A 24,032-nucleotide genomic window follows, 5' to 3' on the forward strand; every position below is an offset into this window, starting at 1 on the left:
CAATCTTAATAAGACACTTTAGTGCACACTTTCAAAATTAGTTTATATCATTACATGATACATCTATGTTTATTTGTCAAATAGGTTTAAGATTTTTGCTGAAATTACAGCACCACAACCCCAGGTATAAGGCTACATGACACAAGTAATTGATGGAATCTTTTACAAGAATGATGTAACTTCAGCTCATACCATCCATCCCATCAGTATATGAGAGTCTGCAAGTTCTTTTTGTGCTACTATAAGAAAATACTTGAGATTGAGTAATGCACCAAGGACAGAAAATTATTTTCTCACAGTCCGGGGAGCCAGGAAGCTCAAAAGCAGAAGGCTGGTAGAGTCCATTGCCCTGTGATGGCTGCTCTCTACATTCAAAATGGTAACCGTTGCTTAAGCCTCTGCAGCAGAGGAGAACTGAGTCCTCACAGCGCTGAAGGCAGAAGGACGTGAGGGGTCAAATGCTGGGTGAAGCCACTTTGAGGCAGGCTTTCATCTTATTCATGCTGGAGAAGCCTTCACGTAATTCTTGAAGGCCTCACCTCTTAATACCGTTGTCACACTGACTACGACTTTGTTCTGGAGGGGACATCATCAAACCAAGCTATCTTTACCAAAGGAACTGCCCATAAGCCCAGGGCTCTTTTCTACCTATTCAGTTTCAATAAAATGCTAGGATGACTTGAGGAACTCAGTTTTATTATAGCTGAAGGATACAAACCTGAATCTGCTAAAGGGAAAAATGCATCGGGCAAGATCCTCAAGGGCTCTCTGTTCTCCAAACTTCCATCACCCTCTGGAAAGCTCCTGTGGCCCTGCACACAGATAGGCCACAATGTACACAGTACCACTGACTAGAAAATCTCATCTAAACCTTTGGTATCTAGAATCATTATTTGGATTAGATAACTACTCATGCTGCTTATTTTTATTTTTATTTTTTTTTAACTTAATCCCGTCTTGGATCCAGGTTAATACCTTAGCCTATAATTCCTCAGGAGGTCTGGTTCAAAGTGACTTCTTCCAACCCCAGTCATAAATCACATTGTCAGAGTATTTGCTGGTGAAAACCCCCAGGCAAACAAGGACATTCCAGGCCTCTAAAGATCTCCAGGTAGCATGGATAATGGCTAGAACCTTCCTTATGTTCATGTATTCCAATCCCGATACAGAGTACACACTTACAATTACGTACTAATTGCTAAACAATTTTTATCCTTAATTATATATAGGATTTTTAAATTACTCAGTGCAACATTGAATATTTTAAAACTTAGTGCAAGAATTGATGGATATCTTCTGTTCTTGCATGACAAAAAAAATGCATTTATGTTAAGAATTACATAAAAGAAGAGTCTAAGGTGGTTGGTCTTGGCAGTGAATATACCCAAATTGTTACTAAAAACAGAAGTAGCAAAGAAAGGGGGGAAAAAACAACAACCATGACATCAACAAAAAAATATGATAAAGTATTCTCAGGTCCTAAAATACAAACACACGGGAAAAAACAACCCATGTGTTCAGAGTAAAGTTGGAGAAGGCAGTGGGGGTCCTTAGACTAGCACTGCAAAATCAGAACAAGTACTTCCTGGAAGGTGTGGGGATATGATCTGAGGATGCATTTTGAGACAGAAAAAAATTGAGTTAGTTCAGTACTCAAGGATAGGGAAGACAGCAGACTCTGCAATGTTAGATTCATATGGCTTCCAGGACACTAAAGACTAAAATACCCAAGCCATTTTTGGGACAAGGTCACATATAAAAGAAACTGTTGGGAGTAAACACCAATTTAAATCTGACTGAGGCAGTGGAGAAAGGGAAGGGACAATCTAGATAAAATAGGAAAAGGGGGAAGGGGTGAGAGCTAGGAGCTTGTGTATTTTGTTACTTCTGGAAAAAATAGAAAGGACTCGAGGAGCTAAGCCTTCACATTTTGAGCCACTCCTACATCCCAAATTTATAAGAAAACAATTCTCACTATTGTAAGGGATAATCAAGAAGCACAATTGAATCTAATGCTATTGTGAGGCAAAAGAAAATAAAGGGAACATTAACAGTTGTTGAGATGGAGAAGAGAAGAAAGCCATGAGGACCTGAGCTCTCCAAATCTGAGTCTGATGCCCTCAAATCCCTGCCTAGAGCTCGAAGGTGCCAATGAAATGTAAGGCTGTATCTGGGCATGGAAAGCTGCGTGGGGATTCCAGAGCTGGCATGGAGCTAATGAAGGCAAAGGGTCTGTCAGCTCAGAGCCCTCAGCAAACCAGCCCTCACGTGACTCCAAAGAGAAAAATATCTGATGAATAAAACCCACTGGCCCCAAACTAGATTTGCCTTAAGAAAGCTTACACAAAATCTATAAAATTGTCCAAAATCCAATAACAAAAGACTGGATATGGAGAGACGCTGGATAAAGAAGCCTATAATTTAGCAGAAAATCATTCAATAATAATAAGACATATAAATGACAGATGCTATGTATTATCACACTTGGATATTAAGATGACTATCTCAACAACGCAAAGGAAAATATTAAAATGTTAGCATAATGAAAGGAACCAGAAAACCTCAATAAAGAAATGAAAATGGTTTTAGGAAAAAGAAAAGAAAAAGAAAATGAGGATTTTTCGAACTGAAAAATATGGTATGTAAAATGTAAAAAAAAAAAAAAGAAAAATAATAAATAGATAGATAAATAAGTAAGTAAATAAATAAATCACTGGGTAGTCTTAGAAACCAATTTGACAACCAAAAAGAAAATATTATGAAGTTTTAAGATAGACAATTAAACATATCCAATCTGAAGACAACAAAGACAAACAATTGATGGAGAGAGAATAAAGCCTTTGGGGTCTAGAGAGCAATAGTAAGGGAGCTGATGTGTAACAGAATAGAGCCTAAAGATAGATTCATACTTTAGCCATCATGTTATTTCCCTCAGTGGTGCCAAGAAAGCTGAAGAGGAGAAGAACCATCTCCAACAAACAGAACTGAAGTAACTAGGTGTCTGTAGGGGGAAAGTAACCCTGATCTATATTTCATGCTACACAAAAAAAAGTCCAAATTACACAATACTCTGACATGTACACTACAAAACAAAGAAACAAACAAAAAGCCTTTCAACTTTAGGAAAGGCAGGTGACCCTTCTAGAAGACAGAAAGCTGTTAGCCACAAGGCAAAATGAAACTTGATCATTTGAGATTTACCAAAACAAAAGTCTCTGCTCAACAACAATAAAAAGATCAGCATTAATAGACTGACTAGCACCCTGGCACAGTAGCACATGCCAGGAGTCGGAGCAACTCGGGAGACTGAGGCAAAAGGAGTGTCTGAGCCTGGGCGTTCAAAGCCAGTCTGAACAAGAGAGTAAGAGTATATCTCAAAAAGGGGGGAGGGGGAGACGGAGGCGGGCGTATGACCCAGGATTAGAGAGCTTGCCCAAAATTTATGTGGTCTGAATTAAGCCCCCACACACAGCCAAAAATGAACAAATGTATAAAATTTTAAGATAAAGTGAAACCCCACATCCTCTAACAAAATAATTTAGTGCAGGATGTATAAGAAATTTCTCTAATTTGATAATAAAATGGCAGTCCTATTTGGGGGAGAAAACCTTTTCTAATGATTAAATGGGCAACTGATTTGAGCAGGCACTTCAGGATGTAGGTTTTGCAAATTTTTTATAAAGAGTTATGTGCTCAATGCATTCAGTTATCAGAGAAATTAAAACCACAATGGAATAGCACTACATACTCATTAGCGCATTAATGAGGGGCCTCTATGAAACAAAACCAATAGAATGGTGCACAGATGTTTATGTGTGTGTGTGTAAGTGTGTGTGTGATCTGTTGTAAAGAATTGGTTCACAGCATTGTGGAAGCTAAGACAACAAATGCCATAGTCCCAGTCTTCTCCTGGGATGATGCTAGAAGGCAGCAGAGAGATTGAAGTGATGGTACAAGTTCTAGTCTGAGCCCACTTACACGGAAGATTTTCCCCCACTCAGTCTGTTACTCAACTAAGGCTTTCAATGAGTCTGTGAGAGACACCTCCAACATTAATCAATGTATTTTATTTAATCCATTAATTCAGATTTTCATCTCTTCCATAACTACACTCAGAGCCACATCCACAAATAATACTTAGCCAAGTATGTAGACATTCCATGACCTCATATAGTTGACACATAAAATCAGCAATGACAGATAGAATGGCTATGTTAAAGAGTTCATTACTCCAAATATTGGTTGAGGATATGGGGTAACATGAACTCTCACCAGTTGTGGGCTAAAGTGTAAAACTGTGAAACCATGTTTCTAATGACTCTGGCAGTTTTATATAATTAATTATATAGTGACATCATGAAATAGGGCAGTGTTTTCATATTCACTCAAAAGCTATAAAACATATGGACACAAAATGCAAACCAGAATGTTCATAGCAAGGTTGTTTATAGTAAGCCAACATTTGCCAGCAGATGAATACATTTTTAAATGATTTTTAAATGGTGGTACATTTATTCAGTGAAATATCACTCAGTCATGAAAAAGAAGGAATGGAATACTTTAATATACAACAATATGGAGGATTCTCTAAAACCATGCTGAATGATATGTTGGGCACAAATGAATGCATGCGGCATGAGAGCATTGTGATAATGTCTTGGGAGATAATAAACTAGTGTGTGATCAAGGGCGCCGGGGAACAGACTGGATCTGGCAGAGTGGGTGGAGACGGTGTCACAGACTCACATAGGGAACATTTGGAGATGGCGGGTAATTTGTCTGAGTAGACTAAAATGAACGGTTACGGTAGGACATTTCGCTCCTTACAAGTGTGTTATTTAGCTCTGAAAAAAGTGAGCCTTGACCTCTTACGATCACACATCATAAACTATATTCAATTTGAAAGGATTGCATTTCCAAGTGTGCAAAGAAAAAAAAATTAGAATAAGACACAGGAGTGTACTGAGACACTGGAGCAGGCATAGATTATTTCAACAGCACACAGAAAACACTAGCCAAGTTTAAAATATGAATAATGCTACTATTTTAAAATTTGAAACTTCTGTTCATCAAAAGATATCATTACGGGTATAAAAAGGCAACCTACACGATGGGGGAAGGTATTTGCAATGCATACATCTAAAAAGGATCTCACGTGTAAGGCAGTTTAGAATTTTGCAAGTCAGTAGAGAGTATTGATGAGAGACTCGACTGCGAAAAGGGAGCCGGCCACACATCCATTACAAGGAGGAAACCACGTTTGACTCCACCAGCCCACAGAGCCCAGGTGAAAACCATGATACCGTACCATGGCCATGCCATGAGGATGACTAAAATGAAGAGGCAGAAAGTGGTGAGCGTTGATGACAATGACATGACTGGCACAACTGGAGGAGCTGATCGAATTCATGCCTGGATAGTGGTTTCTGGAAGACTCCTCACAAGTGTGTACTCCCACGGGAACGGTCACGTACTCTTCCGTATGGCAATGCAAACACTAGGCATAAATCCAGAAAGATAAAAGCGCCTCATCACTCACAACGTGCCTCACAGGAGGCACACCGGTATCAGTATCTTCCCTGTGCCTGCTGCTCAGAATAAAAATGCTTCCAGGATGAAAGGAAGAAGTTTGAGCGCGCTCACGGACAGAGATAACTAAAAAGCCGCACTGGCATGCCCGACATGAGAAAGTCTAAATGAAGTGTGGTATTATTACACGATGTGACACTGAACAGTAATGAAAAAAGGCTAGCTTTCAATATCATGTTGAAAGAGAGAAGTTGGACAGAAAGTATCTAAGGAGTGATTCTACCTACGGAATGTGCAAAAGCAGAGGAAGCTCATCTATGCTGTTAGACGGCAGAGGAGAGCGAAACAGCTGGGAATACAACAGAGGCCCCAGGGAGCACTACGTTTCTAGGTACTGCCTAGGTGGGGGTGTCCTTATGAAAATTTAAGGAGTGTCCCTTCGGTGCCTGCATATTTCCACATATACATTCTACTTCACAGGAAATTTTTAACCTAGAGAAAGAAACAGCCCAGAGAAAAGAAAATGAGTGAGAATTGCAATAGAACAAAATCAGTCATAAAGAGAACTGTTCATTCGGAGATGGATATAAGTGAGTTATTTTATTACTTTTCTTCTTATTAAAATGTTCAGAATTTCTGAAACATAAATAAAAACAAGAGTTGAAAAGTAAGAAAGAAAATAAGGAGGCATGCATATTGTTGAGATGCAAGGTATGAACATGAGAATCACAAGAAGAAATATGAGCTGGGGAACTAGTGTTATTGGTGTAAACACTGCACAACTATTTGATTTAATGAGTCATTCATCAAAATAAAATGCACATATAGAATAGTTTGAAAAAGGATATTTAAAATCCTGTAAGTTTAATCTCAAATGATAATAAAATCATTGATGGGTTCGGTATTACTTAAGAGAATTGGAACTACAGGAAAGAAACTGAAGTTAAGAGGCTTAACATGCTATAATTTCATATAAGATTTAGTTTAACATTCATGGACCAAAGAAAAAGAAAGGAAATCAATAAAGAGCAATAACTCCCTGCCAAGAAGTACATTGGAAAATAGAATTTTGAGTTTGAGAGAATTTAGGTAGTTCAATAGTGTATGTTGAGTCAATTCTATTTTTTTTAAGTTTACTTGGCCACATCCTGTTGAAAGCATGCATGAAAAACATTTTACTGAATGAATCCTTAACCCAGAAGTCACCAAGGAATCTGAGCTTGACCATGTTAACACGCGTTTGGGCACACAGCTTTCTATGGCTCTTACCTAAGGCAGCAACCTCCTAGGGTCTCCCAGATATTTCCAATTCCTCTTCCCAAACAAATAAGGGTTCTTTAACCATATAACAAATGTGAATGTTTGGCTGAAAGGACACAGATGCACAAGGCACATAGAAAAGCCAAATATTTGTTATCTTTACAAACCCTAGGAACCTTTTAGACTGGTAGCCATGTGACTGGCTTTCACCAATGACACAAAGAAGCAAAAGTCAACAGTTCACATCTGGGCAAGCTTTCATCATTGGTGGAAGAGACAGACATTTCACTCTCCTTTGTCCTGTCTTGATGGAATGTAAATCCTTCCTCTGCATACTCTGCAGTTGAGCTGGGCAGAACACAACCTCGCCTTGTTCTCTTAGTGTGATTGGACCTTCACAGCATCTTACATGGATGTTCTGAAAGGGCTGAAGATGAATGTGTGTGTTCAGCTTGACATGTTTGACTGGGGCCCTTACTCAAGTAAGTTAGAGATTGATAATGACAGACACATAGGAAGAAAGGGAACAGGATTGTTGAAGAGCTTAATAGAGCTTGAGCTATATCTGTTACATTTTAAAATTCAGAGGTAAAAGAATATGCAGTAGATACAAATTCAGTGGACCTAGAAACTAGGTACAAAAGTATTCTTTGTGTTACACTCTATAATGTTAAATATGTCAAAACATTGCAAAATTATAATGACTGTATTTCAAGGGAACTGTTTTAAATGAATAAATAATGAGAATAAGACCTCTGGATTTCCACTCCATTAGGATAAGAAGAGGAGATGTAAAGAGCGGGTTTGGAAAATAGGGGAGACAAATGCAGGCCGGACTGTAGCATAGATGGTTCCTTAGCCTAACTAAAGGCCAGAGGGACACACTACACAGTGTGTAACAATTCAATGCATGTACGCGCACATGTGTGCTTAGATAGAGCTATATTGAAGTTAACCTGGGACTATGCATAGCTCTCACAAAATACTACAGACTGAGCCAGTTAGGAACAAGTTGTTTTCTTGTCTCCTTGAAACTCTTTCCTAACTTCTTTAGATTTTGCTAGATACAGACACCTAGCCTAGACAAACTCTCGGCGAATATTCTAGAAATCAAGAAAGGCCAAAACAGAAATAAACAACATCTTTGAAAACATAGTCCTTTTTAGGCCAGTTTTTTTTTTTCCCTAGTGATGAAACATATGACAAGCTACCCATTACAACAAGAGGGAATGGAAATTATCTTTTACTTTAAAATGTTATCATGAAGAAGTAGTGCTCAGTTACAAACCAAACAGCCCTTAAACTAAATTTGATGGCGTAGAGTATATGTGTGATACTATATGTATGTGGGGTGCTGTAGCTAACACAGCTTCTCTCTGCAACAGCATATGACCAAAATGATCCAACAGCACAAATGGTTTTCTAATTCAGCAACAGCAACAGAAATACCTAGGAAATAGAATCCCTTCACTTTATAGCTTTATAGATTCATGACGAAACGTCAGTTTTTAATCTAAATTGGTTGATAATTCTCTCGTAAATGTGACTCTAAATTGTGCCATTTGTGCTGTGAGCATGGCTTAGGATAATGAGCACCATGTCTGGATTCAGAACGAGTTTCCAGCCCAAGCGATGCCTCTTAGCAGATGTGCAGCTTAGGTAGAGTTGTTTAACCTCGGAGACTCGATGTTTTGTCTATCAAATGGAAGCCTGTGATTTTTCCCTGTACAATGGCTCCATGTGATCTATACAGAGTACAGTCGATGCTGGGTGGTCTTCCTTGCCCACTTCCATACAATCCTTATGAAAAGTGACGACTGTTGACTAAAATGCTCAGAATCCATGCCCCATTAGCATCCAAAGCGGTAAAGAACACTCCATCTTCTATTATAGTTGTTTTAAGCAATTGATTTATGTTTTTAAATCGCTCAAACTAAAACAGCACATCAATTACAGCAGATCTCTAACTCTCCTTGCAAAGCCTCCAGGCAGATTCAGCTGATGAGCCATTTCACTTTTGCTCTCCTATTGATAATGAGCCTGATAAAACTGAAGGCAAGCAAATACTAAAGAATGAAAGGTTTTGCTGAGGCCCAGTGGGCAGAGGAGCTTACACAAGAAGAATCAAAAATAGCTTACCTTTGCTACTACACATGAAAATGATCCTAAGTATGTTTTCAAATGATTTCTACTTTTTCTAGGTAAGATGTGTGATTTCAAATCTATGTCTATCCAAAATATTGACCAAGCCAAAAGAAATGTGGTGGTTTCTCAGTTTAATCAGAAGGTTCTTTAAGAAATGCATGATGGAGTCTGAGAGATGGTTCAGCAGTTAAGAGTACCTTCCATGCGGTTCAGTTCCCAGGATCCACAAGGCAGCTCACAACTGTCTCTAATTTCAGTTCCACACAGAAGATCAGACATTCTCCTAGCCATGCATGCAGACAAAACAGCTACGCACATAAAACAAACAAAACTAAGTAAATTTTAAAAATAAATACATGGTGATTCTTTAAAATCAATCTGTCAAAAGATGTCAGACTTGTTGGGTAACAGCCAACTGTAAATAGTTAAAAAAATATATCCCTAAAGTCTGGTACATACATTTTAATTCCACAGATCAATGAGAGGTCCTAGGAATATATATATATATATATATATACTAGAAAAAATATATATAGTACCAGAAAAATACATAGTGTGTATGTATATATATATATATATATATATACATATATATATATGTATATATATACATACACACTATGTATTTTTTCTAGTAATTTCCAGGTATGCTAGTTAAGCAAGTTGGGATATATCCATATGATGATATGCAACTCATATGCAAAAAATAATGAGAATCCTTTTTATGTATGGATAGGAGCCAATAATCCAGATGTTCTTATTAAGTGACAAATAGTGTTTACACATTTTACCAATGCTGTTAAAAATGGATGAAAATACATACTCACTTCTCTATGCATGAAATATTTCTAGAAGATTACACAAGCAGCTGATAATAATGGGTTGGCTCTAGAGAGAAGAAGTGGATACTGGGAGATAGACACAGGAGAGACCATTCCCCTGTGTAAGCACTGCTTGCTCCTTGTGAAATTTTAGCTTAACAAAAGTACTATGTGGTCTGAAATGACTGAACAAAATAATATTTCTATAATGGGCATCACAAAATTTTTTTAAATAATAACTATGCTGGGTGACTGTGGTGAGAATTTTTAGCTGCTGGCCAAAAACTACAAAACGTTTAACACATTAATATGACATGGAGAGATGTAGCATTCAACATGTCTTACCTCTAAGAGATTAACAATTTTTTTGTTCTATAAAGAGATGGCACCAAACAGCTAGAGGCATGGCCACTGGACCATGTGGACAATGAGTTTCTGAAAGCCTCCCTGGTCTGACAAAGGACGGTGTGTCTGTTTGTCAGCAAATTACTACCTCCTAATGGAAATGGCAGAGGCAGAGGTCACAATTTATTCAATCAGTCAGCCTTGAATTATGTAATTCCTCATTATGTTTTGTAGTTGGAGATGATATGAGTGATTTCAAAATATATAGCTAAAGACTTTTAAAATGTCTCATACCACACCACTTCAAATTAACTAAGTTCAAAACCAAATTAAATGTGGCCACATTGCTCTTGAACTACATTCGATTCAACTTCCTCAACAAATAATCCTCACAGAAAATATGCTCTAATGTTTTTCATCTGGCTTTATTTAGAGTTGATCAAGGTACACCCACTTGAAGAACGCTTCTACATTTTTCTGTAAACCTGTTCAAAACATTGTAATCATTGATTTACACAAGTGGCTCCTTGAAGCTACTTGTATAGATCATAATTTCCCATTAAAATTTTGTAACAGAAAATGTATTATTTTTAATGTATGCTTCTTGTCAGATGTGAATTGCTGCCAAGAGCTGTAGGGTTGAAAATGGTGTTCAACCATTGTTTACAGATTTTTCCATACATATTTTGGGGGTGTTCTAGCCCTGAGAAAAGAGGAAGGCAAATATCAAGTAATATGAAATCTGAATTGCATTTAAAATGCAACCAAAATACTGTTGTTTTGGACAGTGGTCTGCACAATTTGTGATTTCTTTTTTTCTTAAAATTTGCTTTCTATGCAAGGTAAAGTAACTGAGCAAATAATAATCACAAAACTTCCTTTGAGAGAGTTTGAGAAGGAAAGAGGCCAATGAGGACATATTTATTTATTTATTTATTCCTTCTTGCATTTCCTTTGGGTGGATAGGGTCTATAGAACATGCTGCCTTGAATCTCTGTGACCCTTCTGCTTTTTCCTTTCCAGGACTGGGATTACTTACAGGCATGAGCCACCACACCAAGATCAGGTTTGCCTTTGGACTTGGCCATTTTCTTTGAAGTATTGAGTATTTGTCCCAGAGCCTCTTATTTTCCAGACAGGTCCTCTACAACAAGGCTGCATCCCCACTTCTCTTTTTTCTTTATTACTAAGCTATCCTGGCTTGCCTTTAACTTACCAGCTGGTCCTGCTGCCTCACTGCTCAAGTGGCTGGGATTATAGGTATGTACCATCGTGCCTGAAATAGCTTGTTCTTGAGTGGACGGGGGCAATCAACACAGTCCCTAAATGGATGGATGGACAGAACGGTAAGAGAAGCAATGTAAGAATTTAATGTTAATGTCTAAGGACTGATATGGGGTGACTGACTTACTTTTTGGATGAAGTCTTGGAAAACAACCCAATCACTTTAGCTTTCTCTAGTTTGTTTGGTACCCTGTATATGACTACCTAAGAGAGATGATTATCCTGCTTCTTGCAGAAAATGCATTCTCGGGGAAGCCTGCTCGGACTAGGTTGCCATCTGCTGTGATTTATAGTAACCTTGGCTTGGAAAGTGGTACACTGCCTGAGGATACATCTGTTCCAAGCCCTGAAACACAGTTACCACCAAGCAAGTTGGATCCTGGACATTTATTTTCTTTCTGTCTGCTTCATCTAATAACTTTAATTAGTCCAGAGAGTGAATTAGAAGAGATCAAATCTTTTCTCATTCTTAGATTAAGATCTTTTGGGCTACATTAATTATATTGAACTCTGAGTTTCTTATCTCCACATTAGTTTTAGACTTAACTTTCTATTTTTATAGATATATTATAAGCATTTATATATATATAATTTTTTTTGGGGGGGAGGGGACAAGGTTTCTCTGTGTGTAGCTTTGGCTGTGCTGGAACTCACTCTGTAGACCAGGTTGGCCTGAAACTCACAGAGATCTGCCAGCCTCAGCCTTTGCCTCCCAAGTGCTGGGTTAAAAGGTGTGTACCACCATGCCCACCTCACTTATGACTTTTTTACTAACAATACTCTGCATGAAAAAATGATAACATATCTAAGAATTACTTATTAGCTCTGTTTTAAAATATAGGAAGATACCACAATCCTGACCGGCAATGATCATCACTTAATATTTTACTACTTAATTATTCTCAAATCATATTTCTAAACTTGTAAGTCCATTAATTTTAAGTACAAGCAAACACTTAACAATTTTCTTAATGTAGTATTTCTAATTTCTAATTTTATGAAAACATTCTACAGTCTCCAGAGTCTTATCTCATATTGAGGTGCTAGAGAGTTTTTGAACTAGTTGTCCTTGTGAGACAAGTTCTGAGAAAGAAAGGCATGTGTATTGTGTGTAGCGATTTTATTGCAGGCTTTTCTCAGGACATTTTAAAAAATTTATATTGCGTTTTTTTGATTGCTTGTTTTTTGAGACAGGTTCCTCTGTGTAGCTTTAGCTGTCCTATAACTATCTCTGTAGCCCAGACTGCTCTCAAACACAGAGATCCACCTACCTCTGCCTGCAACCAAAATACTCTTGTTTTGGCTAGAGTATTGCTGGATCATTTAGTGATAAAGGAGTGGGGAGGCTCCTTCATTGTAGAGACCCTCTTCTACAGCTAGGAGGCCAGGGACAAATGTTCAAGGCTGCAAAGAACATGGCCAAGTCAAAAGTTAAACCTGAGCTGAGTGTGCTGGCTCATGCCTGTAATCTGAGCACCAGGGAGGCCAAAGCAGGAGAATGGCTAATTTTAGCATTCAGGGGCAGGTGGAGGTAGTCAGGTTATGCACAGGGAGGAGCCTAGACACAATGAAATTGCAGTAACACTCAGACAAACGTGGAGTTAGAACATAGCCCTTTTTGAGGTAAAGTTGCTATGTCTGCGTAGGAAGGGCTGTGGAATAGTTATAAACTTGAATTAGATAGCTCTTTTCAGCTGAGACCAACTCTAAGATGAGAACTGGAATGAGGGTCATCAGCTAGTAATGCTCTCAGCACCTGAGATATTGAATTCGTCATTCCTGCAGGGAAAGACCAGGACAAAATAATGTGTTCTAGTGCAAAGAGGTTTTAATTCAAAACATGGATGCTCTGGCCAGAGATCACATCCAAAGACCTTCTAGGTCTGTGTGATCTGGCTGGAATACAAACACATCTTTAATCTCAGAGACAGAGTCAAAGAGATCCGAGTTCAAGGTCAGTCTGGTATAGGGCAAGTTTCAGGTAAAGAAAAGCTTAGGTCCAGACATGGTGGTACACACCTTTAATTCCAAACAGTGAAGGTAAAGTTAGTTTGTAGAGTTTGAAAGGGGCATCTAATTGAGTGGCAGAAAAAGTGACAAATCAGAGAAAGATTTGACAGAATAGGATATACCTAACTCTCAAGAGAAGAGAGAGAGGAAAGAAATGCAGAGAAGGAGAGAGAGAGAGAGAGAGAGAGAGAGAGAGAGAGAGAGAAAGAGAGAGAGATGAGTCAGGTTTACTGGGAGAGTTTTAAGATTTTAATTTATTTATGATGTATACAGTGTTTTGCTTACATATACTCCTGCTCACCAGAAAAGGGCATCAGATCTCACCATAGATGGTTATGAGCCACCATGTGGTTGCTGGGAATATGAACTTAAGACCTTTGGTAGAACAGCCAGTGCTCTTAACCTCTGAGCTATCTCTCCAGCCCCAAGAAAGGTTGAATGATAGAACAAGCTAGATGCAGGTAAAGACAGAACAAGCCAGACAATGAGAAGGAGCCAGAAGATTAGAACAGATTGCTTGAGTTAGTGTGAGGCCAAGCAGAATAAGTAATTCAGGAGCCAACAGAGAAGCCAAATCGAGTAAGTCAACTGGGAGAGGACTTTGAGCCAGAACAGCTGAATCGAATGATCCAACTTTGAGCTCAGAAAGAACAAAAAAAGGTAAGCTTATTATAAGGAATAAGTTCCAGAGGCTGAAAAAATTCTAGGCCTAGGTTAGATTGTACAGTGGCAAGAAGCTTCTAGAACTAGGCGTACTTTAGCAGATAGAGGCAATAAGCCTCTGGGACAACATTCGAAATAGGCGAATAAAAGTTACTATTACACTTCAGCACCTCTCTCTTATGTCAGTGGAATCCGCTTATGTATTTTGGCAGGTTTTCACTGTGTCCATTTCCTTCTAGATATCACTGATTGCCTTCTTTGGCTTTTCTAAAAGACTTAATAGTGGGGTAAGGTGAACCCTCATTCTCTATGGTCTGATCCCTGACCATCATGACTTTCTCACTCTGTCACTATGGTACCTATTCTGTAATCACCAAAGTCAAGAATTGTAGAATTTTTTTTTTTAAAAAAAAGCTCAGGTGGATGCCAGAGGTGCCAAAAGTACTTTGCTCTTACTGTAAAATAGAGCTTCCCCAACCTACCTAAGGATCAGAGACAGACATTCTTAGGATGTTGGCGTCTTCTTTATACATGACTCCATTTGAATTCTTATCACAATCACTCTAGAGCAGCCATTATAGGTTTGCAGTTTAATGAAGCTCTCATCATGTCCACCAAGGAAACATAAGCATTTTACTTTATGGGAAACAGAAGATCTAGATTTGAGTTGTTCAGTTTCTGGAATAGAAAACACAAAGTCTACAAGTTAGTCTGTTGTGGGGGATGCTAGCCAGGGGTACACTTGCTTCCTTCTTTGAATCTCAGTCTCAGATGCTCTATTTGCTGGGGGACAGGGTATTGTACTGTACCCCATTGTCTGAGTATTATATGCAGACTGGTGCCTCACACTTTCAAAAGGCTATCCTCTCACCCCAATCTGGTGTAATGATGGGACCAGTGAGCTTCACAGAAGTTTGTTCATGGTCATACACAGTCAGTTGGGCCTCAGTGTTCTGCAGTATCTCATCTATATGGGTCTGATATTCTCCTGGCATTTGCATAACGGTGCTTGATGAGGATGCCGATAATGAAGGCAGACCCAAACCTGGAATTGTGGGGTGACTTTCTACTAGCTGAAATTGCTACCCAGTAGAAATCTGAGTTCGGTGGGTACAATTAACCACTAAGTATTTGGTTTGTGACCTTGAAAATTATTCCACATCATTGCTTAACACTGTTCTCCATTGCTAGAGGATAGTATTTTGGGCAATAGGCATAGCTAGATTAGCCTGGATGAGTGAGATCTATGTCGCTAGGTCTTTGTATATGCTCTATTCCAGCCACTGTGATTACGCACTCTGTTTACCTGACCATTGGGCCAGCATTGAAATGGTTAGCAAAGAAGCTGGCCAAGTCATTCTGGTTTTTGTTGCTTGGTGCCTCTTTGAAGGATGAGCTGTAGTGTAAATTAGCACACAAAGACTCTCCCATCTGGGTTTGTTCCCATAGGCCACCCACAGGGTTCTTCCCAAAGGACCCTCGTTACCTATTTTCTTGTAGTTATTTTCCCTGGTCTCTTGACAATAAGCCAAAATATTCTTCCTCTGCTCCTGAATATGTATAGCTTGCTGCTTTGGTTGATTATTCTTCCCGCTCAAGTTGTGAGAACTGGTGCTCTGCCTGAAGCTCAGCCATTGTGGCGACTACCGCTTCCAGAGACACCCTAAGCGAGTCACAGCGCAACCACAGTCCACTCCTTATGCTGGCCCCATTTATGGACCACTGTGAGAACCACAGCTATACTTTTTCTTCCTTGGCCATGTGGGAACCCTGAAGTAAACCAAGTCTTTGTTGGGGGAGAAGTGACAATGTGGCTTCCTTGTGCCTTCTTTTGCTGCATCTGCCTGATCCCTGATGTAGCCACTTCTATCGAATGATTGATGAGTTCCTGAGTCCGCCTCACTGCATGGCTGGCCAGTTTACAAAGGGCTGAGCTGACAGTCATCAGCCGCCAAAAATCAGCATCGGAAGGAATGAATGACCCAGCTCATTCCTGAAAAGAGACCATCACCAATTTGCTAATGCCAAGAATTCAGGAGTGTCTGCTCGTTGGTTTTGTTTTGGAATTTTTATTTGGATAGTTTTTGTTTGGGTATTTTTAACAAATGTAATAAAAGATGTAATTACAAGAAGGTTTTTTTTTTAGGACATAAAATGATCTGAAGCAAAAATGAAGATGTCCTAAGATGATCTGAAATGAAGCCAGGAGACCTGGATTCTAGTCCATACTTTATAATTGTCTTTGAATTTTATATTGACTAATCATTTCACTTTTTAGAGATATTTGTCTTATCTCCATTATGAGACAACTAAGAAAGATTTTTTTTTTTATCTCAATCTGGAGTCTACTGAGAAAGTAATAAAAATTCAAGAGCTATTTCCAGAATCTTATAAAGCCTAATGAGATAATTTACCTATCCTTGATAAGGTTGCAGAGAGATCAGGTGGAGGACAGAGCACTGACAATTTAGACAGGTAAGGGAGCAATTTTAGATAACACTGCACAATGAAAGAATCCTAGAGCATCATTATATAGTAGGTACTTCCAAGGTCACCTGGTCAGATTCGCAACCAGATGCGCAAATCTCCTCATGTCCACTTAAATTTACTTTGTCCCATAGAGTCATCAGTGCCTCATCTACGGTTCTAAACTTCCTGCAAACATTGTCTCCCTTGTCCCTAACCTTTAACTTTTCAGTTAAATTAGCCTTCTCTCATCCTAGGATCTTTGAACTAGCTGTTCACTTTTTCTTGAAGTGATTTTTTTTCTTGATCCTCTCTGTTCATAGTTTTTATTCATTTCTCTGCTGAGGTATCTTCTCTTTAGAGAGGAACCTCCCTCGACATTCAATCCACAGTAGCCAACTAATCTTGCCCCACACCTATGCCCTTTTTGTTTGCTAGTTCTAAACACTTCCTGGAGTTTGAAAAATTTGTTCCATTTGAGAGCAGTAGGAATGATGCTACACCTTCTTATTGCTACTCTTAACACAGAGCTTAGGAAAGAAGTGGTCATGTCATACGTGTTCATTCAAAATCTGCTGAAGGGATGGATGGAGGACACTCTGAAATCCAATCTTCTAAGACATTAGCCAAAATATTCAGGATACAGTTCATCATCATGCATATCTGTGTCTTGGTTTTATCTGTTAAAATATTGTTTAAAGCCCAATTATTCCTCTGAACAGCTAAATTTACTTCCTTGGATTAACCATTAACTCCTGTTCTTTGTCAGCCAGAAAGATCCTGCTTCTAAAGTCTGACTCATGAGAAGAGAAGATTTATGACAAAGCTTGTAGCGGGTACCAAATATCATCCAAGCATGTCACTCGCTTTACTTTATAGTAAGAGCATTTTCTTCTGCGCACACACATCTTCCTAGTACAAAGAACACATGGATATAGTAACTTGAGGGTTACCTGTGCCCATGGTAATGTGAGAAGTAGCTTTTGTAATACTTTCGGGTGGGTGCTCTCACTGTGTCTCTTCACGTTGGCTTTTTATGCAAAGCCCAAGAGGTTTCCGAAGCCTGCTGGATGGCTTATATACTTTTTTTTTAATTGCTTGTATTCTTGACAATTAAATTTCCTAAAATAAAATAGTAATCAGTTTGTGTTTGATCTTTCTGGGTTATAGAGCCTTACTAAAAGCTTGAAGACACTCTAACTTGAGTAATTACAGTGCACTCTTTCCTCAGCTAAATCTAACTCCTGATAAACACGAAGTCTCAACATTGACTCTGTCCTCAACTTCCTTCCCAATTAAACCACCACCAAAAGTGGACTCACTAATTTACTGTCATTCAACAACGGAGAATTTTCTTATATTTGGTTATTAATAGGCAAAATTTTAAGTGCTTATCATAGTAAGTGCTTTTATATAGGGTAACTCATTTAATTCTGATACTGTGCTATAATTTTGATCAGTTGTTTTATAGATAGAGAAACTGTTGCTCAGGGTAGTTTGAGTAACCTATGTATTTGGTGTTTGCTACTTTATGGGATCTTTCTTCCTCCCTTTTCTACCACCCTTTCAACCCCCTTATACTAGATAACAGAGAAGAAAAGGCTAGAGAAGAGAGGGAAGAGATCCGCAGTAAAGTCAGGGCTCAGAAAGGGGGCGACATTATCATTAGACTGCTTCCTGCTGATTAGGTGCTTCAAGTTCTTTGGGGCAACTTTGGTCTTCTCTGTCAGCATATGTAATCATTTCTTCTTCTTCTTCTTCTTCTTCTTCTTCTTCTTCTTCTTCTTCTTCTTCTTTTTCTTCTTCTTCAGTCATGATTGTAGGAATGTATTTTCCATATAATTCATAACACATTTGAACTACTGTAGATACTCCCTAAGGTGCTCACGAATGTACCTCATGTATATAAAGGAGAGGTGAGAGAGCATAATACTTAAGAAGAATGGGAAAAGAATGAGAAAAATGTATGTAAGCTATTTCACTTAGAATCTATTATTAAAACAGGCTTGGGAGATATAAGCTCTTAACAGCAGTTGCTAACATGCCCTGAAAGGAGACTGGGGTTAGGCTGGCACATCTTAAACCTTGGGAGCCTATAGAAGGTCCTGGGGAACAGCATTTTTCTTCTTAGGCCTTTGAATGCTCCCCCTTGACACTATTGGAACAACCATACATTTCAACAATCCATTCTGTGATTTTATACAGAGTTCAATACCAGGCTCACCGATTTATGTACACAGCACTCATGTTTTCCCTTCATCTAAAACGTGCTTTGTGAGTGCTTCCTGCCTCTTCTCCCTCTCCTCCTCCCTGCCCTCTTTTTCTGCCCCACCTCTAAATTCCCAACACTGTTTACAGAGGTAACTCATTCCCCATCTCAGTCTCCTCCACCCAGGGGTGTTGATCATCTCTGCCAGGGCGCTCCATGTTCTCTCTCCCCACCTATCACTGACACCCATTCCCTCTTAGACTTGTTTGTTCTGCCCTCTCCAGCCCGAGGATCATTGTCTCTGACGCAGTAGATAGGCAGTGTGGCAACAGAGTCATCCTGCTTTGTTTTCGTCGTCTGTTATCACCATCTGTCTCAAGCAGAGGGCCTCCCCCTTCCTGCTTGCTCCTCTTGCTCATAAATGTAACTTTTAAAATCCTTTTTTCTTATTCTTTTATATAAGCTTTTGCTTCATAAGTCATATGACTTGGATTATTCTTAAACATGCATTAAAATATTTTAAATTCACCCTTGATTGTCAATTCTTTAAGCTCTCCATTCCTTTTTTTTTAAATACTATTTTCAAATATTTCTGCTCTAAGCAAATATTTGAAACCATTACATAAACTATCATCTAAGACCCAGATCAAATTAAAAGTTCAAGCACAATGTGTGACCATAGAGAAATTTGAGGTATGTCTATTTTTAACTTTCCTACCAGCTTATCTCTTTAAATGCAGAAAAAAAGTTGAATGTTACATTGTTTTTGTTGTTTTGTTGTTTTTTTTTTTAGTTGTTTTGGGTTTTTGTTTGTTTGTTTGTTTGTTCTAATTTCCCTTGAATTGAAGCCTACACCATCACCTCTCCTCGTTTCCAGATCTGTAGACTTGCTACAAACCACACTGAGACTTTTTCACTCCCAGTATTCTGCGGACCAATCCTTATAATAAATCTGTCATATCTAATATATTCCACATCATATTTGATACTTATATTTTATATATTTTTCCTAGTTTCACAAAAATAGATTAATCATTAAATGTGAAATAAGTAGATGGTGCTGACGAGAACCCCAGCTATGGAGACAGCAGTGATTGAACAGATTCGGAATGTCTCAGAGGCAGCATTGACAGTGCTTACTGCTGGATTGGTTACAGATTGTGAAAGGAGAATCAGGGATTCCCAGACCTGTCCTTTCTTTTAAGCAGCTAGGTAGATGGTGAATCTGTTTATTGAGAAACGAAGGAGTCTGGAAGAGCAAATTTTAAAAGGGAGTTACTAATTCTGACCAGTCACATTTGTGTGAGTTCAGGTTTACTAGATATTCGGAATGAAGTGTCATGGAGATCGTGGAAGTTCAGCAGTGAAAATAAGCTGACCATATAAATTTGAGTTATTTGCTAAAGCTGGCCTGGGGACTAGTTGAAATGGTCCGTATGAGATCATAGTTGGTTTGAGAGCCAAGGAGAATGTCTTCAGTCATCAAAACACTTAAAGATCAGGGGAGGAGGTAAAGGCAAAGGTCAGGGTATGAGGTGAAACAGCCCAAAAGGCTACAGGTATCTGATATTCAGGGAACCACATTGCCAGTGGGGTGTCAGGCAGGGGCACAAAGCACGTGGTATCAATTGTTAAGAATTTCAGTGAGATGATCTCAGAAAAGCAGCCATTAGCTTTAGGAAGATGACATCATCAGTGAGATAGGGCCCATTTTATCAGTGAGGTCAGAAGGAATTCTTATTAGAGTGATTTTTAGATCATGGTGGGTGAATAAGTAGAGACAAGAAGGACAAATGATGTCCCATTATTTCTGCAAGGGACAGCAGAAAGGTAAGTGGTAGCTGGGATATTAAGTCAAAGAGACGCTTATCTGTCTGTTCTCTAGATTGTCTTGATGGAGAAGCAAAAGAATGTTTCAGTTTGAATAGATTCAACCAAGTGAAATTGATAATGTTACAGTAACAGAAAATGTGATAGTAAAAGTTCTATTAAAAAGACAGAAGGCAGTAGGTGGAAACATTGGGCTGAGGTAGGAAGAGTGTCCCTTCTGTTGGGTGTAGTCTGAAGGGAATCAATTAAAGCATGCGGACATAGAGACACTAATGAAGTTGTTTTTATTAGTGTAGAGCCAGGTTACAGAAAGCAAAGAAAGAGGATGCTAAAAATCTTAAGAAATCCTGGTTAAGTTTGGCATGAACATCTTCATCTACTTCTGTGGACTGTGCTTCCACTGCACTTTAATCTTCAGAGCTTTCATGAAAATGTCATTCCCTTCATTTAGCTCAAACCAGTGACAGTGTTGCCTGCAGAAAGAGAAAATCTGTCCCTAGCCCAAGCAGTCCAGTCTCTCTGCAAGGAGAAGGGGGTCTCTGGCCCACAGAGAAAAAACTTCTTGGGCCAGACAACTAATTTTTCAGGATTTTCTTTCCTGGAATAGTATGGTCACCTGATTAGTTAGATGTCATCAGCCATGAGCAAGGTGACATTTACAGAACCGCTGGATTTGACCTGACCAAGTCAGAAGCCTGGAATGATCCACAGCTCTCCCCACTGCTAATCAGAAGTGAATTTACTGAGAATCTATGAAACAGAAATTTCCATGTCAACACTTTCAGGACACTGGAACCTAAAGGCATTCACAAAGTCACTATTTGTTTTTTGTTTAATGTGTTAAACTTCGACACAATAGCATATTTGAATTGTAATTAGTTAAGATTATACCCCCCTTTTGGCTCTGACTTGTCCTTTATCCCACTTCCTTCAGGACATTGTACCAGGCGCCATTGAGGTCTAACTAAGGGGAAACAGTTTTAGAGATCATTTTACTTTGGGTCCAGTAGGATGAACTTATGCTGTCCACACACATGCCTGTGTAGGCAATTAAGTGATTGCTCATCCTTCTTGCAGGGACAGCTTCAAGGAAGCTCTGCTGTGACACAGTTCGGGACCTCCCCTGGCTGTCTTGAAAAGGCGTAGTTTCACTTAGTATTGTCTACAGAGGACAAATGCTTGCAATCAAGCCTTCCAGAAGTGAGCCCAAGGAAGAGTCTCACAGTCTTTAGATAGATAATGACTAGCACGTGTTAATTGAATACTACAGCAATCTGGCTAATACTGGCACACCAGAGAGAGAAGGGGGTCCGCTCAAAATGGATTTCCCTTTGCATGTATAGTAAACACCGTGAGATATAGAGTGATGGGCATCCTACACTTTTCAGACGAAAATTGTATGGTACAGAATTTATCAAACTGTTATATATACAGCAAAAGCTGGAAGCTGCATCGACAGAAAGCAAGCGTTTCCACATGTGACGTCATGAGTCTTATATATGCCAAATCTCAGTGATACAAATCACAAATGTTGACAATCAAGCCGGAATGAATCTTGAGTCCTCACTCCAGTCCTCATTCAGTGAAGGAATTTGCAAAAATCATTGTCATATAAATGGCAAAATCAGAGTTTACTGCCAGAACCTTTAAAGCAATTGATTGATTTGGTTAAAAATAGTGGGTTTTTTGTTGTTGTTTTGAGTATTTGGTAATGTTCATAGTATTTGGCAGCTTTAAGAAAACTGTAATTTATTGTGGCTTCTTTTCTCAGTTGAATGAAATACGTTTTATCTAATTTGGTATGAGTCATTTTGAGCTTCTTTCTTTAAAATGATCATACAAAACCTGGATCCAGTCATAGTTCATTCCCACTTTTACATACACATCTGGTCTATAGAAAAACTGTTCTTTCAACCTCAAAATATGTGCTAAGTGTGTCTTCTTTTCCTACCTCTACTGTCAGCCCTGCTGTGGTAATAACTGACTTTGCCTCTCTGTCCTGGAAAAAATATTTCGCTTTCCTGTAGCCAAGTTTGTTGGTTTCTCTGCGTGTTTTCAAGACTTTGTGGCCTTGCTTTGAAAAGTTTGAGGTTTTTTTTTAAAGCCTTTTAAATTTCTACTGATACTTTTATCTTATAATTTTGACAATTTTATCTTTAGACAAAGTAGTAAGCATTTGTGCTACTTTAGGTAATAAGCAGTAATGTTAATATTTAAGAGAAGATTTTTTAATCAAAATGTCAACTTTATTATTTTGTTTAATCTTTAAATCAATTACATTTTTATTATTAAATTATTACATTGTGTTTTAATAAGAGTAAATTTATAATATTTTCATGTCGGAAAACAATTTACTCTTGATAATATTTTTAGGTAGAAATTAATTGCGTGGTCTTTTTTCACAAATATTTAGTAAGTATTTGATCAGTTTGGGGGGAACATCTGTTGAAAATATGATTTGAACTGAAATAAATTTCTGTATTAATACAAGAAACCATATCTCTCCATGTTCTAGGCCTTGTTTTATGTCTTTCGATAAAATGCTTTCATTTTCTTCATTTACATCTAATTTCTGTCCCCCACCCCATTTTTTTTTTTTTTTTTTGCCAAATTTGAAGCAAGCTTCATTAAATAATGGCCGGGTCCATACCCAGAATTTTTAAAGTGTGGTCTAATTCCTGTCTTCTTAGATTTATTTTCAGTAATTTTTCTTTTTTTATTATACTTATGATAGGACATTTTTCCATTCCAATTTCAATTGTATAACATGAATAGGAAAGAAGCTATTAATTTCATATCTCACTTCTCGTATGAACAGATTCTCTTATTAACTGTAAAAGAATAATTTTGTATATTCTAAGTACATTATCATATAAACTTCAAGACAGGATTTTGTTTTAATTTTCATCTTTAAACTGTTTATTTTATTTTATTTTTTTGGTTTTATACTCTACACAGTTTTTCTAAGAATAGTGATAGAATCAAGAAACCCTGACTCATAACCAAAGAAATAAAAAATATATGCTAAATATATATATAATTACTGGGTTTAGGTAGAGATACTTTTAAATCTTGCTTACATGAGTCTAGGTAATGAATTATGCCCTCCTGAATTTCATATTTTGGCTATTTAACTTCCATACTTCCATATTGGATATAAGGCTTTTAAAGTTTAATACATTCCGAAGGTGGATCAGTCAGTGTCCAGTAGTACTGTACACCAAAGCTCTCTTCCTCTCCTCCGTAGGTGACACAGCTGGAGGGTGGGCATGTGGTGTCAGAGAGAGGACCCTCACCAGAAGCCAGCCATGCTGCCACTCTGACTTCAGGTTTCCAGCTTTCAGAAAATGACTGTTTGATATTTAAGCCACCCAGTCTATGGTAGAACTGACTAATGCAGTCATACTCCTACAGCCTGGAGTGTGTTGGTAAACTCAGTCCTACAAAGCCATAAAGGATGGCGCAACCAT

The sequence above is a fragment of the Psammomys obesus genome, unplaced genomic scaffold (assembly GCF_907164565.1).
Source record: "Psammomys obesus unplaced genomic scaffold, mPsaObe1.curated_primary_1811, whole genome shotgun sequence".
NCBI lineage: Eukaryota > Metazoa > Chordata > Mammalia > Rodentia > Muridae > Psammomys > Psammomys obesus.